The sequence below is a fragment of the Cupressus sempervirens genome, chromosome 10, assembly GCF_028749045.1.
Source record: "Cupressus sempervirens isolate cs-2001-9-10 chromosome 10, ASM2874904v1, whole genome shotgun sequence".
Classification (NCBI taxonomy): Eukaryota; Viridiplantae; Streptophyta; class Pinopsida; order Cupressales; family Cupressaceae; genus Cupressus; species Cupressus sempervirens.
In genome coordinates, this window is record NC_143127.1 from 534,039,153 (window position 1) to 534,055,543 (window position 16,391).

Consider the following 16,391-nt stretch of genomic DNA (forward strand, 5'->3'; position numbering starts at 1 on the left):
ATGAGCCTTGCAAGTACAAATTTTATTTTGTGTCTTTTTACTTTGGCATTTAACCTCTGTTTGCAAGTCCAAAGAAATGAGCTCCTACTTGTATTAAATATTGTAATTGTTGTGAGCCTTCATTTATAAGTCTAGATTAGTGAGCTTCTATTATCTTTTTAATTAGATTATATATTTAGTGATTTATCTCTATGGAAAATTTTTATCATGGTTTTTCCTAGTTCAATCTTTCCATATATAAACTCTTGATGTTTATGTGTTATATGCTTGATAAGTTGCATGGTGCATAACATTGATGGTTGATTACAAAGAATTTTCATTTTATTAGTTCAAGGAAATCAATTCAGATATTAGGAGTCAACATTTTTCCTTCAACTTTACAACTTCTTAACTCATATTTTAATCACATATTGATCATGAGTAACATAAATAATTAGAGCTGTAAAAGAGAATTTCAAAGCTCAAAGGAAAATTTCTAATGAGATTCAAATAAGTAATCCTATAAATGCCAAGGATTCTACTACAAAATAAAAGTATTAGAGACAAAATGTTAAGTGGAGATCTCCACCTATGGGTTGGATTAAGGGAAATTTTGATGGCTCTGCCAAAGGAAACCTAGGATAAGTTGGATGTGAAGGTGTATTGAGAAACCATTATAGTATAGTTATGGATGTTATTGCAATCACTATTGGGAGGTCTACTATTCATAAAGTTGAGGAAACAATTGCTCTTTTCACTATAAGGATGGCTCTGGAATCTAGTTTTTAGAATCTTTGGTTGGAAGGAGAGTCTCTTAACATCACTAACATGTTGAACAATAAGAGTCTAATTACCTAGAGTATATATGGAAGTAGAATGGAAATAAAAGACCTTATGAATAAATTTGATAATGTCTATATTTCTCATATTTTTTGGGAGGACAACAAAGTTGCTGACTAGATTGCTAATCAAGCATTCTATAGGGAAACTAGGTTAAGCTAGCAAGATTACCTAAGAAAGGAATTCAAGCTAATGGAAACTATTAATTATGATATGAACATGATAATGAAGGAAATATTATGCAAGATTGAAGAATTTATTAAGGAAAGTGATGAGTTTATGGTAGATTTTCTAAGTATCCCTAGGTGGTACTTTTGCATAATTATGGATTGTACTTGGCATGCATGCAAGGTTAAAGGTTTCTTAGAAATAATTAACAAATTACTCTACTTTTTGGTGATCATTTTTTATTCCATTTTCAGGTGCAAAGCTAAAGACAAGATGGGAGGGGAACCACAAAAGCAAGAGTTGAACAATTACAAAGAATAGAGGGTGAATTTGGATGTTTGGGAAATTTTGAGAAAAGGGAAGGTTGTGACTTATATTGAGAAACTTCAAGGGTATAAGCCATACATTACAGACCTTCTTCAAAAATTGGATTCAGGATAGGGTAACATTGCATGGGGTTATTGTGAGGTTTTCAAAGGAGTTCATCACTGAGGTTATGGGTCTTCCAATGGAGGGTCTTAAATTCAGCAAGGAAACCACTATCTCAAATGTAGCCTTCAAAAAATTCCCCAAAATTGATGAGGAGGAGAAAAGAATGGAGAAGAATAGCATTTTTTATGATCTAAGCTAGATTGAAGTTATTCGGAGGGATGTCTTTTGTGTATCCACGAGTATTTTATCCTTGATGGTAGAACTAAGAGAGTCCACAAGTTTTATTTTGTGTTCCTAAATCATTTTAGGTACAAAGATAGAATTTACTTCCTATTCTACCTTAAGTACTCTTTGGTAGAAAGCCTCCAAGCACATAGGAAGAAGGATTCTCATCTCATGCTTCATGAGGGCTTAATCCTTCTTATTAAAAATTATTGTAAAAGTAAGGTTTTTAAACTCTCTTTGACTTTGGAGAAAAAAAGGAAAGTGTCTGGTAATGAACCTTCTAAGAAAAAGGTTAAAATTGAGGAAGGCACTAGTGATAGTAAGAGCACTAAAAGGGTCATAAATGGGAGATTAAAATGAAGACTATTGAGGAAGTGATGGATTCTAAGAATTCCTCTGAGGAGGAAAATAAGACTAAAATGGGAGACCTTAGCTCAAACCTAGAAGGATACTCTAGAAGTAAGGGCATCTACTGGTAAGGACCAAGTGGAGGAGAGAAAAGATAGAAAAACTAAATCAATGTTGGGTCTAAAGCTTTAAAGGATGATGAGGGGAAAGATCAAGTTCTTTCTTCTCCTCCTGATGCTAAATTTAGTGAGGAGAAAATGCACATTAACACAAAAAGAAAAAGAAAAAGAAAAAACAATGAAGGTAATGTCCTTGTTATGAAAGAGCAAAGCTTCAGTATAGAGAAGGAAGAAGCATTTAAGGAGAAGTAAGATGCTAACACTGATAGCTAGGTTAATAATACTACCATTGATGTTGTGGTTAGAATTGAAGAAGATACCAAGAATGAGACCTACCATGCAAAAATATCCTTTCTTCCTAATGCCAAACTTAAAGTGGAAGCCTCTCTACAATCAGATTCATGGTTATACAATGAAATCATGGTTCTCAAGAAAAAGGTTGGAGTCATTCAAAAAGAGCTGGACCATGAACATGCTATGATAACCCACTTGGAGAAACTCATCAGCAACATACCTGATAAACTTAAGGATTATGAGCTGGAACTCTATCAACTTATTACAAAAAGTGGACAGAGAACGGAGCAGGTCATTTCTAGTTTGTGCATCACAATGGCTAGTCAAGGAAAGAAAAGAAATGAGGATATCATGTCTCCAAACACTATTGTTGTGAGGAGTCCAAGAGGGCCTAGCAAGATAACAAGGAAAAGTACGAGAAAAAAGATTGCCAATTCTCTTGAGGTTTCTATTTCTACCATGATTGATATTATCCAAGATATTGTTAAAGTTAGTAAGGAGGTAGAGAAGAGCATTAAGGAATTGATGTAGGTACTAGTTGTGGTTGCTAGTGTGCTAAAATCTGATCCAAGTGTTGTTGTTGTTTCTATTTTATTTTTCCAACTTTCTATTTAAAAATTTAAGGTTCCAAGTCCTTGTAAAACTTAGGGGTGTTTGATTAAAACTTGTGGTCTTAGGTCCTTGTAAAACCTATCTTTTTGTGTTTTTTCTTTACTCTAGGTTTCAAGTCCTTGTAAAACCTAGTTGGTTCTTAATGCTGATCTTTTGCTTTTGTTAAAGGGTTTTGGGTCCCTTCAAAATCTAGTTTTACCTTAATCTAAAAAATAAATAATCAACCATACATACCATATGTACCATCTAACATGTGGTGCTCACTAAGTGAGTAATCGTCCACATCAATAGGCCAATGTCCATGAAACATAATCAAGTAATGCAATCACATTACATCCAATTTATCATCATTTTATTTATTGTGAAATACAATGACATGCACATATAACATCATCAATGTAATCATTAACATTTAATCATCATTATGCATCTAAATTCTTTCAAAAGTTGAGATCCAAATATATTTACATTATAATGCATCATTTATCTCAAAATTAATGACATATATCAACCCAATATGATAAGAAAATGAATGATATAAAGGCCACATAATAAAATGTATCAAGCAACACTAACCCAAGTTATACATCAATAGAAAATAAGACCAAATACCAATCAAAAATATTGACCAAAGGTCTAAGTTGAATACATAATGAGCAAGTCTATGTCGAACAACATATCAAATAAGAGTCCAAAGCAAACAACTTAAGATGATCAATCCATCGATCATCGTTCATTGAACAAATTGACTAAATAAAATGAATCAAAACTTTCTATAAAGTAAAATTCACATACATGGTGGATCATAACATATACATAACACCAATGCAATGTATTTCCATAAATAAACAAAAGAAGGATCTATGCATTCTCATAGGAAGACTGCATTTCCATACACTTTCCACATAGGCCAAAAAGTCAAATTAGGTTGATCAAAATTTGATTACGAATACTTGAATCAACAAGTGGATAAAATATCTTCCAATTAATAATGCAACTTCATTCTAGTTTCCAAATTACATGTCAAAATGGTAGTTGCAATAATAATTACATTTTATAAACCACTTATCGACCAAATTGTCGAACACAATATATCATCACATGAATATATCATAAATGAAAATATCAAAAGAAGTTGACCTACATGTCCAACTTAATTCTATTATATGTAAGAACCATGTCCTACTAAGAAATTGCCACATCATCAATTGGAAGAATACATAAATAAGAAAGAAAAATATTAATTGAATAACCAACAACTATTTCATTCATCATGTTCATAGGTTATCAAATAATTATCCAATTAAGAAGGTAACATATGAAATTATCTAGGGATGTTGACCTACACATCATCCATCCTTCAAAATGAATGATTTAATAAATACACATGAAGTATATTCTAAATCATCATACAAAATGTCATCCTACATCTCGTACATGGAACAGAAAGCACATCATACAAGTGCAATACCATCTACCATCTAATCTACACCATTAAGTAAATTATCTAGGTATGCTCACCAATCACTTGCAAGGATCAATAAATCTAATTTTTATCAATTCAATGACCCAAGTCCTCAAGTCCATCTCATCACCATAGTGTTCTTAAGCAACATATAAGTACAGTTTATGATGTATGGCTTTCACACCATTCAATCATCACATAGAATATGGTTAAGGTACTTTCTTGCCCAACCATGAAGCCTTACACTTCCTTGGGATTCCAATTAACACATAGAATGACCAAATAATACAAAATGCACTTCCTTAGGATCCTACCTAACACATAGAATTCTCAATTAGGCAATACCCACACAAGACAATAAGTACTTTCTTTGGGATCCTACCTAACATGTAAAATTTCCAACTCAGCAATGTCCAACAGTGAAAAAAGGAGGTATTTGGTGCATCCATGAAACATACTACTCCACACATATGTCCAAGTAGCCCTAATAATGGATGTGGTATGAAGATGAAACATGGGAAAGCATATCAAATAAACATATGCACATAGCTTTGGCCAAAGCATTTTTTTAGTACCAATTTTACACTGGCAGGTAGAGTGAAAAAGGAAAGCATCACTTCTACCCCTCCCTATCTATCCACTTTTGACACCCACACTAAAAGATAAGCTTTCCAAAAGTTTTTAAAAAATATGCAAAAGGAAGAATGGCATGCTCTTCACAATCTACTCCTTTATACATCCTATCATTGCTCCACATTGAACATGATAGATGACATCACTTCAAAATAAAAGACTCGCATCATAAAAGTACACACCCTAGCCACCTCAAGATCAAGAAATCTTGAAATCAAGATTCACAATTCTCATAAAATAAAAGTGAACAAGAGTCACAGTAGATAAGTCACATAAGAAATTGGTGGCTAGGTAATCACAAGAAACTTTTTCAATCTAGCCCCTCATCACATCAAAGATCATGAATAATGAACATAATCAAATGAAAACCTAATCACATAAATAACAGTGGCTCTTACTAGTCACCAAGAGGAAGTAGATGTTTAATGACACCATGTGTCCAAGGACCACTAAGAACATAACCAAACTTCACATGCATCACATACAATTTATCTTGATAACCACACATTTCTAAATTCATAATGCAACATACAATACTTTTGCAAATAAAATCCATGTTCTTCCTACTTATCATACTAGGTTACTCAACGAACCACATGAATCTGGTATAAAATTAATTCTTCACCACATGTACATCACGTGATATTTACACAATAAAAGATATTTTCTTTTCCTATCACAAGCCAAGTCTTGATTTGGTAAGCACTCATAGCCTAGTGCAGATGATGGGGAGACAACCCAAGAACAAAATGGATGCAACAAAAAGGGAAAATTATATTAACTGAGAAAATAAGCTAGTACAAACAGTATAGAGAAAATAAACTTCAAAACATGCCCTAAGGGCTTACAATAGCATAAATCTGGAGATAATTTCTCCTTTCAGTACCTCCTCTCAAACTCCACTCCGAACTGCCTTTTACAATGCCAAAAATCTCCTTAAATAGACCCCAGAGGGTTAAGGACCAGGAGTACATTCTAGAAAGTGCTAGTAGGCATCCAAAGACCAAATAGAAGGTTTTGGAAGTTGCATTAGAAGTCGGTGCAAATCTAGAAGAATCCAGAAACGGTAACCGAACTTCCAGGAGGCATAACTTTTGAACCATAGCTCTGATTGACGAACCGTTTACATTTTTGGAAAGCTCTCGAAGTGCTCTATAGACTTATGGACAAGCTTCACTCGTCCCCCATTTTTTGGCCCTTTTCAAGGTTAGTTAATTACCCTAACCTGACTTTGAAGCATTCTTAGGAGGTCTCCAAAACTCAAAAAACTGCAATAACTTTCAAACCATGGGGCCTTTTGACCTGATTCTTTTTTTGGAATGCTCTAAATCATGATTACATTCATTGGGCCAATTCACACCTTCTAGGTCACCAAAATGATGGCCAAATTGCATGTTCCTATTTTTTTGGGATTTTCAAACACACTGATAGTGGAACTGTGAGAGTTGGAACCTTTATTTGACCCAAATGGGTATCCAAAAATGTAAAGACATGAAATAGAAACTAAGTCTAAGTACATTTTTTTGGGTGACATAGGATTGCCTTTATACCTTTGGATGCTCCTGCATCAGACACCCAGGGTAGATTGAAAAGTGACCCTGTCACTTTATGGATGGTAGAGGAAATTCCAAATGGGAAACCTCAGCTATTGAAATCCAAGTTGAGTCCTCGATCGGTCTTCCTTTCCATTTGACCAAATACTCTTCATACTACCTATTTCTGGTACTCCCACCCACACGATGATCTAGAATGTCTTCTATCTCCTCCTTCTTAGAAGTAGGAATTGGACATGGCTCTAACACCAGCTCATCATCTGCACCATCATCATGATACTCTGTTAAATCTGCAATGTTAAAAATGGGAGAAATGTGAATACCATCTGGCAGCTCCACTTCATATGCATTTCCTGAGTCATGTTTCTTCAAAATTTTGCAAGGGCCAAATTTCTTCATTTTCAGCTTGTTGTAAGTACCAGCTGGAAATCTTTCTTTTCGTAAGTGCACCATGACTAAATCTCCTACTTGGAATTCCTTATGTCTTCTCCTTTGATCAGCCCTAGATTTATACTCTTGATTCATCTTGGTAATGTGTGCTTGAACCTCCTCATGTAGACGCTTGATATGTTCAGCAAATTCTTCCGCTTCAGCACTTGTCCTCTCCCCTTGCTCTATCTTCCTCAGCTCTGGTGCAGTCCTTGGGCTATTCCCATATACAATTTGGAATGGCGATTTTCCAGTACTCCTATTTATAGAGTTATTATAAGAAAACTCTTCTTGTGGTAGAATCAAATCCCATCCCTTGGGCTTATCCCCAAATAAACATCTCAGCAAGTTGCCCAAACTTCTATTTACCACTTCTGTTTGACCATCAATCTGTGGGTGATGCGTGGAATTGAATTTCAAGTCTGTTCTCAACTTTTTCCACAATGTCCTCCAGAAATACCCCACAAATTTAGTGTCTCTATCAGAAACTCTACTCCTTGGAAGACCATGTAGTCTTACCACCTCTTTGAAAAACAAGTCTGCAATATGGACAACATCATGAGTTTTGTGGCATGGAATGAAATGTGCCATTTTGGAGAACCTATCAACCACCACGAATACTGAGTCATTACCCCTTTGTGTCCTTGGTAATCCAAGAAAAAAATCCATACTTATGTCCTCCCATGGCCTTGATGGAATAGGAAATGGCTGATATAGTCCAGTATTGTGACTAAACGCCTTAGCAACTTGACAAACCTGGCAACTCTGTACAAACTTCCTCACATCCTGTGAAATTTGAGGCCAAAAATAATGTTCTCTAAGAATGGAAATGGTCTTATCTTGACCAAAATGTCCTGCCATCCCTCCACTGTGTTTCTCCTTAATCAAATTTTCCCTCATGGAACTCCTTGGAATGCACAATTGACTACCTTTGAACAACATGCCATCATGAATCAAATAGTCTAACCACTTGGTTCTATCTACAGCAACAGGTTCTTTACAAGCTTTCCATGCTTCAACAAAATTAGGATCCTTAGGGTAGAAATTCTTGAGTTCATCAAACCCAACTACTTCAACCTGCATTATTGTAAGCAGTGATTGTCTCCTACTTAGTGCATCTGCAACCCTATTAGATTTTCCACTTCTATGCTTCAACACAAATGTATAGCTCTGCAAGACTCTACCCACTTCATATGCCTCTGATTCAATTTACCTTGACTATTTAGGTACTGCAATGCTTGATGATCAGTATACAAAACAAATTCCTTTGGCAATAAATAATGCCTCCATTTCTTTAAGGCCTAAACTATTGCATAGAACTCTTGATCATAAACAAAATACTTCTTCTTTGCATCATTAAATTTTTCACTAAAATATGCAATAGGCTTACCTTCTTGGCTTAATACAGCCCCAATAGCGTTGCCACTAGCATCACAATCCAACTAGAAAACCTTTCTAAAATTTGGAAGTGCCAACACAGGCTATTCTGTTACCTTCTTCTTCAGCAATTCAAAACTTCTCGCAACTGTTGCAGTCCATTTGAACTCTTTTCTATCCCCTCTTATTGTATCATTTAGGGGTGCACATATGCCACTGAAATTCTTAATAAACTTCCTATAAAAACTAACCAAACCATGAAATGATCTTACCTCAGTAGCAGTCCTTGGAGTAGGCCATTCCAAGATGGCTTTTACCTTCTCTAGATCCATTTTGAGACCTTCAGGTGATATAACAAATCCCAAATAGACTAACTCCCTTTTTGCAAAGACACACTTCTTTAGATTAATTAATAGTTTCTCTTCCCTTAGCCTTTCAAGGATACTACAAATATGTAGTAAATTTTCTTCCAAAGTCTTGCTAAAAATTAAAATATCATCCAAATAGACAATAACAAATTTTCCCAAGAACTTCTTAAGTACCTCATTCATGATCCGCATGAAGGTGCTTGGGACGTTTGTCAATCCAAAGGGCATGACTAACCACTCATAAAGACCCTCCTTGGTCTTGAAGGCTGTTTTCCACTCATCTCCTTCTCGAATCTGTATTTGGTGATAACCACTCTTCAGATCTATCTTTGTGAAGTACTGAGCTCCACTCAAGTAGTCCATAATATCATCCATCCTTGGCAAAGGAAACCGGTACTTGATGGTGATCCTATTTATAGCTCAAGAATCTGTACACATCCTCCACTCTCCATCCTTCTTTGGTGTGAGTACTGCAGGTACTGCACATGGACTCAAGCTCTCTCGAATTAAGCCCTTCCTCAATAGCTCTTGAACCTGTCTATTTAGCTCCTCTGTTTCAGTAGGAGTCATCCTGTGAGTAGCCTTGTTCGGAAAACTAGCTCCTGGAATCAAATCTATCTGATGACTGATTTGCCTTACTGGTGGCAATCCATCTGGAACATTATCAGAGATAATATCTCCAAACTCCCCTAGTAAATCTAAAACTTTAAGTGGTATTTCACTACTACCTTCTTTATCTTTCCTAGGAATCAAAGCATAGCACATATGCTGATGTTTAATGCCATCTAAAAACTTCCTTTTATCAACAAGAGAAATCCTAGCACTGCTACATACCTTTTCACCTTCCTTTTTCATGGGCTTCAATTTGTGGCAAAATCCATCCTTTGTCAAAGAGTATGTGTTTGCATGTCCATCATGTATTGCATGTCTATCAAACTGCCATGGTCTACCCAACAATAGATGGAAAACATCCATTGAAATAACATCACAAAGAACTTCATCATGGTAACTCCCAATTTTGAATTTCACTAAACATTGTTCACTTACTAGGACCTTATGGTCATCTTTTACCCAAGAAATTCAATAGGGCTAGGGATGTTTCTCCCTCTTGAGCTTTAGCTTAGAGACCATCTCTTCTGATACCAGGTTATCAGTGCTACCACCATCAATGATCACGTCACAACATTTATCCTCACACTTGCATCTGCTATGAAACAAACTCCTCCGTTGTCCTAGTTAATTCTCACCACTTAGTAGGACTCTTTCATTTACCAAGGTCTCTCCTCTTTCTACATCCTCTGAATGTGATGATTGTGCATCCTCATCCACATGAGCAACCCTAGCTTGGCCCTCAGCTCTCCTATCTGTCCTTCCTTCTCGTTGAGGTCATTCAAAGGCATGATGACCTTCTTCATTGGAATGGAAATAGGTTCCATGGAAGCCTCCTCTTCCTTTTCCATGTCCTCTACCTCTTCCTCTCTAATTTCCAAAGTCTTGGTCATGGGAGCGGTTGAAACCCTCATTCCTCTGGTTCCTGCTAGTACCCTCATCTTCATTTTTCTTTTGGGTTTCATTGTGGCCTCCAAATGACCTACCGCTTCCCCTTCTTCCTTGACCACGACTTCTTTTTCTTCCTTCAAACCTTTTATTCAGGTTCTCTTCAACTCGTTGGGCAAACTGGTAAGCCTCTTCAATGCTGGTCATTCTTACCAGACTTAATTCCTCCTGGATGCTAGGTCGCAACCCACTAATATAACAAGCAACCTTCTCCTTATTTGCTTCTGCATGCCCCGCTCTAATCAAGAGTCGGTAAAACTCCTCTGTATATTCTTGGACTGATCTTCCTGCTTGCTTTAACCCATGCATCTTCTTAAATAGATCAAGCTCGTAGTCCACAAGAATGAACTGCTTCTTCAATTTGTCCACCATGCGATCCCATCTTGTGATCTTCTCCTTTCCTCTTCTATTTCTTTCCAATTGAACCTCTTGCCACCAAATTTTGGCATGGCCTTTTAGTTTTTCCTTTGCAAACTTAACCCTATCTGGGTCCTTGATATCCTCATACTCAAATTATTCTTCCAGTTCATTGATCCAATCGATCAACTCATCTGGTTTCAGATTTCCTGAAAATACACCCACTTCAATTGTGGGTCTTTTCCCAAACTTAGTAATGGCCCTAAAAAGCCTTTCCTCTGCATGATTTAGAACTTCTCCATCAAATTCCTCTTCTAGTCCCATTACTTCTTCTTCATTGTCATCCTCACTATTGTCACCAGCGGCAATATTTACTCCTCTACAGAGCTCCTCTTGCAATGCTTGCACCTACCTTTGGAGGGCTCTAACCTCCTCAGGATTAATAGCTCTAACCCTTCCACCACGCTCTCTTCATGGAGGCATCTTCTAACTCGAACCCACAACCACACAGTCCTGGTGCAAACTGCCTCACAATCGGTGCTCTGTCTACACACTCAATAAAACCAGCTCTAATACCACTTGATGGGGACACAACCCAAGAACAAAATGGACGCAACAGAAAGGGAAATTATATTAACTAAGAAAATAAGCTAGTACAAATAGTACAGATAAAATAAACTTCAAAACATGCCCTAAGGGCTTACAATAGCATAAATCTAGAGATAATTTCTCCTTTCAGTACCTCCTCTCAAACTCCACTCTGAACTGCCTTTACAATGCCAGAAATCTCCTTAAATAGACCCCAGAGGGTTAACGACTAGGAGTACATTCTAGAAAGTGCTAGTAAGCATCCACCGACCAAATAGAAGGTTTCGAAAGCTGCGTTAGAAGTCGGTGCAAATCTAGAAGAATCCAAAAATGGTAACCGAACTTTTGGGAGGCATAACTTTTGAACCGTAGCTCCGATTGACGAACTGTTTACATTTTTAGAAAGCTCTTGAAGCACTCTATAGCCCTATGGACAAGCTTTGCTCATCCCCCATTTTTCAGCCCTTTTCGAGGCCATTTAATGCCCCTAACCTAAATTTGAAGCATTCTTAGGAGGTCTCCCAAACTCGAAAAACTACAATAACTTTCAAACCGTGGGGCCTTTTGACTTGATTCTTTTTCTGGAATGCTCTAAATCACAATTACATTCATCTAGCCAATTCACACCTTCTAGGTCACCAAAATGATGGCCAAATTGCATGCTCCTATTTTTTTGGGATTTTCAAACACGCTGATAGTGGAACTGTGAGAGTTGGAACCTTTATTTGACCCAAATGGGTATCCAAAAATGTAAAGACATGAAATAGAAACTAAGTCTAAGTACATTTTTTTGGGTGACACAGGATTGCCCTTATACCTCTGGATGCTCCTGCATCAACAGAAGTCAACCATCCTTTGACTATCTCAATAGTTAATAGAAATTCACACCCTTCTTGAATCACACATGCAAAGAAATAATATGACAAGTATAATACAACAATATACATATTGTACCATCACATAATCTAAATGTAAATATAATCATAACCATTTGAGGTAGGAAAATTACCAATCATTCCATAAAATTCCCATTTTGACAATATTTAAAAGAATGCAATGTCAACCCAAAATCTTGACATACATAAGGAGAATCTTATCCTTCTATGTCAAAGTAATCATAACTATAAGGCACACCATGCTAAAAGAAACTATAATTCAGTTACCAAAATACCAAGATGTATCAATTATGTTGAGCTTGTTGATAGAGGCTCCAGAACTTGCTTAGAAAACATAATGGTGAGAACATAGTAGGAGTGCTTTGCCACCCTACCATGATGTTTTTAAGATTCCCTAGAATCTTTCCTCATGTGAAAGATATGAAAAGCAGCAACAACGAAGACTAACCAGGTAAAAGCAAGAGAGCTAATGGAATTGCGTACAAATTTTCTTTAATATTAATAATTAAAAAAATCAATGAAAATTTAGCAAGTCAAGTAACACAACTTTCTAAATCCAATGCAAGATAACACATTTCAACTTACATGAGAGAATAATTTTTTACTCTATAATTTCCTTCTCATATGTCCATCAAGAAGCATATCACAAGATAAGAAAAACTTGTTCCACTATCAGAACTTCATCAGGTAGTTCAATCCTCATTTCATAATAATTAAGCAGTTCATTCACTCTCACAATGATCCATAGTTCAATTCAATGTAGGTCACAATAGACCTAAATAATAAAAAAGCTTTACAAGGCCAAATTTTGTGTGCATTATTTCTAACTATCTTATCCAAAGAAGATGAACACTGCTATGTTGCAAACAATAACATCTATTAATCATAACTATGCAATCACATTCTTATAATTTGGACATTTACTTTACAAGAGAATTTTTTTACAAAAAGTATACTTCTTCCCTTCAATCCCTTATTCTACACAAAATTTCTCACACTGGAGATTTAATGAGTAATGAAGACATGTCTAATAATCCTTAATTTGTAGGAATATGTACTTCTTCATCTCTAAAATCACAAGATGACATTTTCTAAGATACTTCTAAAATGCAGCATTCATCACCCATAGAATATCACAATTTCACTTAAGATGTAAAAATTTATGCAAGGACATGTCTTAAATGGATAATTTAGGAATAAGTCAACTCATCAAACACCACTCTATAAGTTAGCAAGAAAGTTGTAAATTTCTCCATTCCAAATGAACTAATTGAAAGAAAACCTCCTACTCATGCACCAATCTCATAGATCATATTCCAACCATTAATTTTCAAGCTAAGTGAAAATAATGACAACTAGTGATGAGATTTCAAAATAATTCCATTAGTCCTAGTGTATTCATCCAAGGAATATCACACAAGGGCATTAAATTCAAAGACACTCTAATGAAGAGACCCAATATTTCCAATAGGCATTCATATAGATCTTAGTATAGAAATATATAACTAGAAATATCAAACTACTTCTTCCTTTTCTACTATAGATCATGATGGTTAAGATTACAATAAGTATACATTTGGACAATAATACAACCATAAGCATTCCACTAATGGTTACTGCACTCTGTGAACAATTAGGAGCTCACATCCATCTATTATTCATCTAGAATCTCTATCAAATTTCTATCTAATAAAGGAATAGAATAATAATAGAGAAGAAATATAGAATTAACACCAAATTATTTTAGGTTATTAACAGATATAGAGAAGTGTGTCTACAAAAGTGACAAGTACCACACATAATCAAGCTATATGTCATTATTTATCATTTAGACTATGTAGAATGAATACAACAAGAAGCAATTATAGTAAAACACAAGGAAAGAACTTACATTGCCAAAGTAATGAATAACTAAATTGGACTATGAATCCATCAAATATGAATCTTGTCTTCACATCTTTTATGAAAAGATCTGTATATATACCCAACAAGAAATCTCTATTTATTTCTTGTCTAATTCTAGAACTCATTCACTAAAAAAAAAGTGTGCCTAACCTTCTCACAGGAGTGGAAAAAGAAAATAACAGTGAGGCACAAACAAAGAAGAAACATTATAAAGGTTATAGTGACTATTTCCATGCACTAGAGCATGCTTATTACATTCTTAAGCCTACCAATTCTAAGCCATAGTTACACAATGTTTTTATGAGTTCCAAGTTTATTGCCTCCAACTTGCTCCAATGACTCCACTTGTGGTCAAAGCCCACACTTATCTCTAGGCTTATGTTTTAATCTATAGGAATTGGTGTTTAAGATTGAATGATATAAAAAAATGGTGATAAGGGAAGAGAATATTGTGACATACCTTATTTATTCATTTCTACCCAATCACCAAAGAATGCATTCCTCCTTCCTTTATCAATTACACATCACAATAGCTTCGCCAATTTTATGCGTTTAGATTGAGAAATTTGTATACATAACCTAGGGATATAAACAATAGTTAAGGACCCTAGTGCATATGTGATCATAATGAAGGGTTTTTTATTATTCCAACTACATGCATCAATTTTGATGACTTCATAGGCCTAATATTTTCGTGTGTATTTTCATAAGTTTGTATGATTCCTTTCTCATAATTGACTTCTAATGATAATGCCTTCAATGCTACTATTAAATATGGATGCAAGGACATTTGAGATTATATCCATGAGGATGATTAATTTTTATCTTAACTGATCAATGTATCCATAGTATTCAAGAATAAATTAATAAACAGTGTATCAACAATATTCAAGAAGATATTAATAAACAAAAGGGGCACCTGGTTTGATAGCTCAATGTCATTGCCTTACAAGGATTTGGAAGGCATTGCACTCTCCCCAATTCCTCCCTTCCAAATTATTCCCATGTTTCCAACTTTTGAGATTCTACACTTCCCTTCTCTCTTCTTTTCCTAGTTCTCCAACTCCCAGCCCTCTATGTCTTCCTTGCTCTATAACTGTATTAATAAAAAAACCCTAATTTTGATAACTGACCCATATCAAATCAAAGTGAATTTTATCTTAAATAATTTTTTCATTAATGAAATAATAATGATAATCACTTAATCCATGTGGTACTAAATTTGACATCTTGTCCAGGTTGTAAAGTAACGAGTTGTGATAGGACTGCTCAAGATAGGATATCAAACTTGCCTAATAATACCACCATGTAGATCTTACATACCTTGCAACTATAAAAAATTCAAAATATTTTAAGATACTCTACCTGAAATATTTTTCAAAAAAATATGAGTTGGTTAAGAGAAGTCATTGTTAATCAGTTGAATTTAAAATATCCCTCTCTTCAAAGGATTTCAACTTCTATTGAGTTCTACCCTAGAATGTGAAAGTAGTTGACATGATTTTGAAGCTGGTTTTGTGTCTCTTCTAGGTAAAAAATTATCATATTTATTATTTTTGTTAGAGGTAAATGAAAACATAATGAATTTGAAATATTTTGATATTCATAAGACCAGAATTCAGCATAAGTGCCCTAGTTAAGAAAATTATTGTATAAGATGATAATTACAAGGAAGTTTCTATTAAATTGACATTATCCCATGTAGATATGTGATTATATTATTGTGGGCCACGTGTCTGAAATTTTGGAGTTGGGAGCCACTTGATATCTTGATGTAAGAGGACCAAATATGTATGTGAACATTAAGAATTGTATTCTAGAGAAACATCATTTACTGGGGACATTGAAGCCCCTTATATTTCATAAGAATGTTTTTATCACTAAAAAGCAAGTATGGAAAAACCCCTACTACATGATTAAGGTTGTCTACCATTTCCATGCATGATCAAATTTTTTCCACTCCTTGAGATCCACCAATCACCTTTCTTGTTGGAATATATGTGGCATAATTATGTGCTAACTATTTATGCATGTTCATTTTTTAACTAAGGTTTTTGGCTAGAAAATAAGACAACACTATAGTTCTTATTTTTGTTCTCACCTCTTAATATTTTTGGTTTGAAGGCATGTGGTATAGGAAAATTAAAAAGAGATAAAAAAGGGGTGGGATACTTCTACACTTTTGTGGTTGTTGACTAATTCTCCATTGCTTGGTTGTAACTTGGTTTAGGGGAGTTTTCTAATTG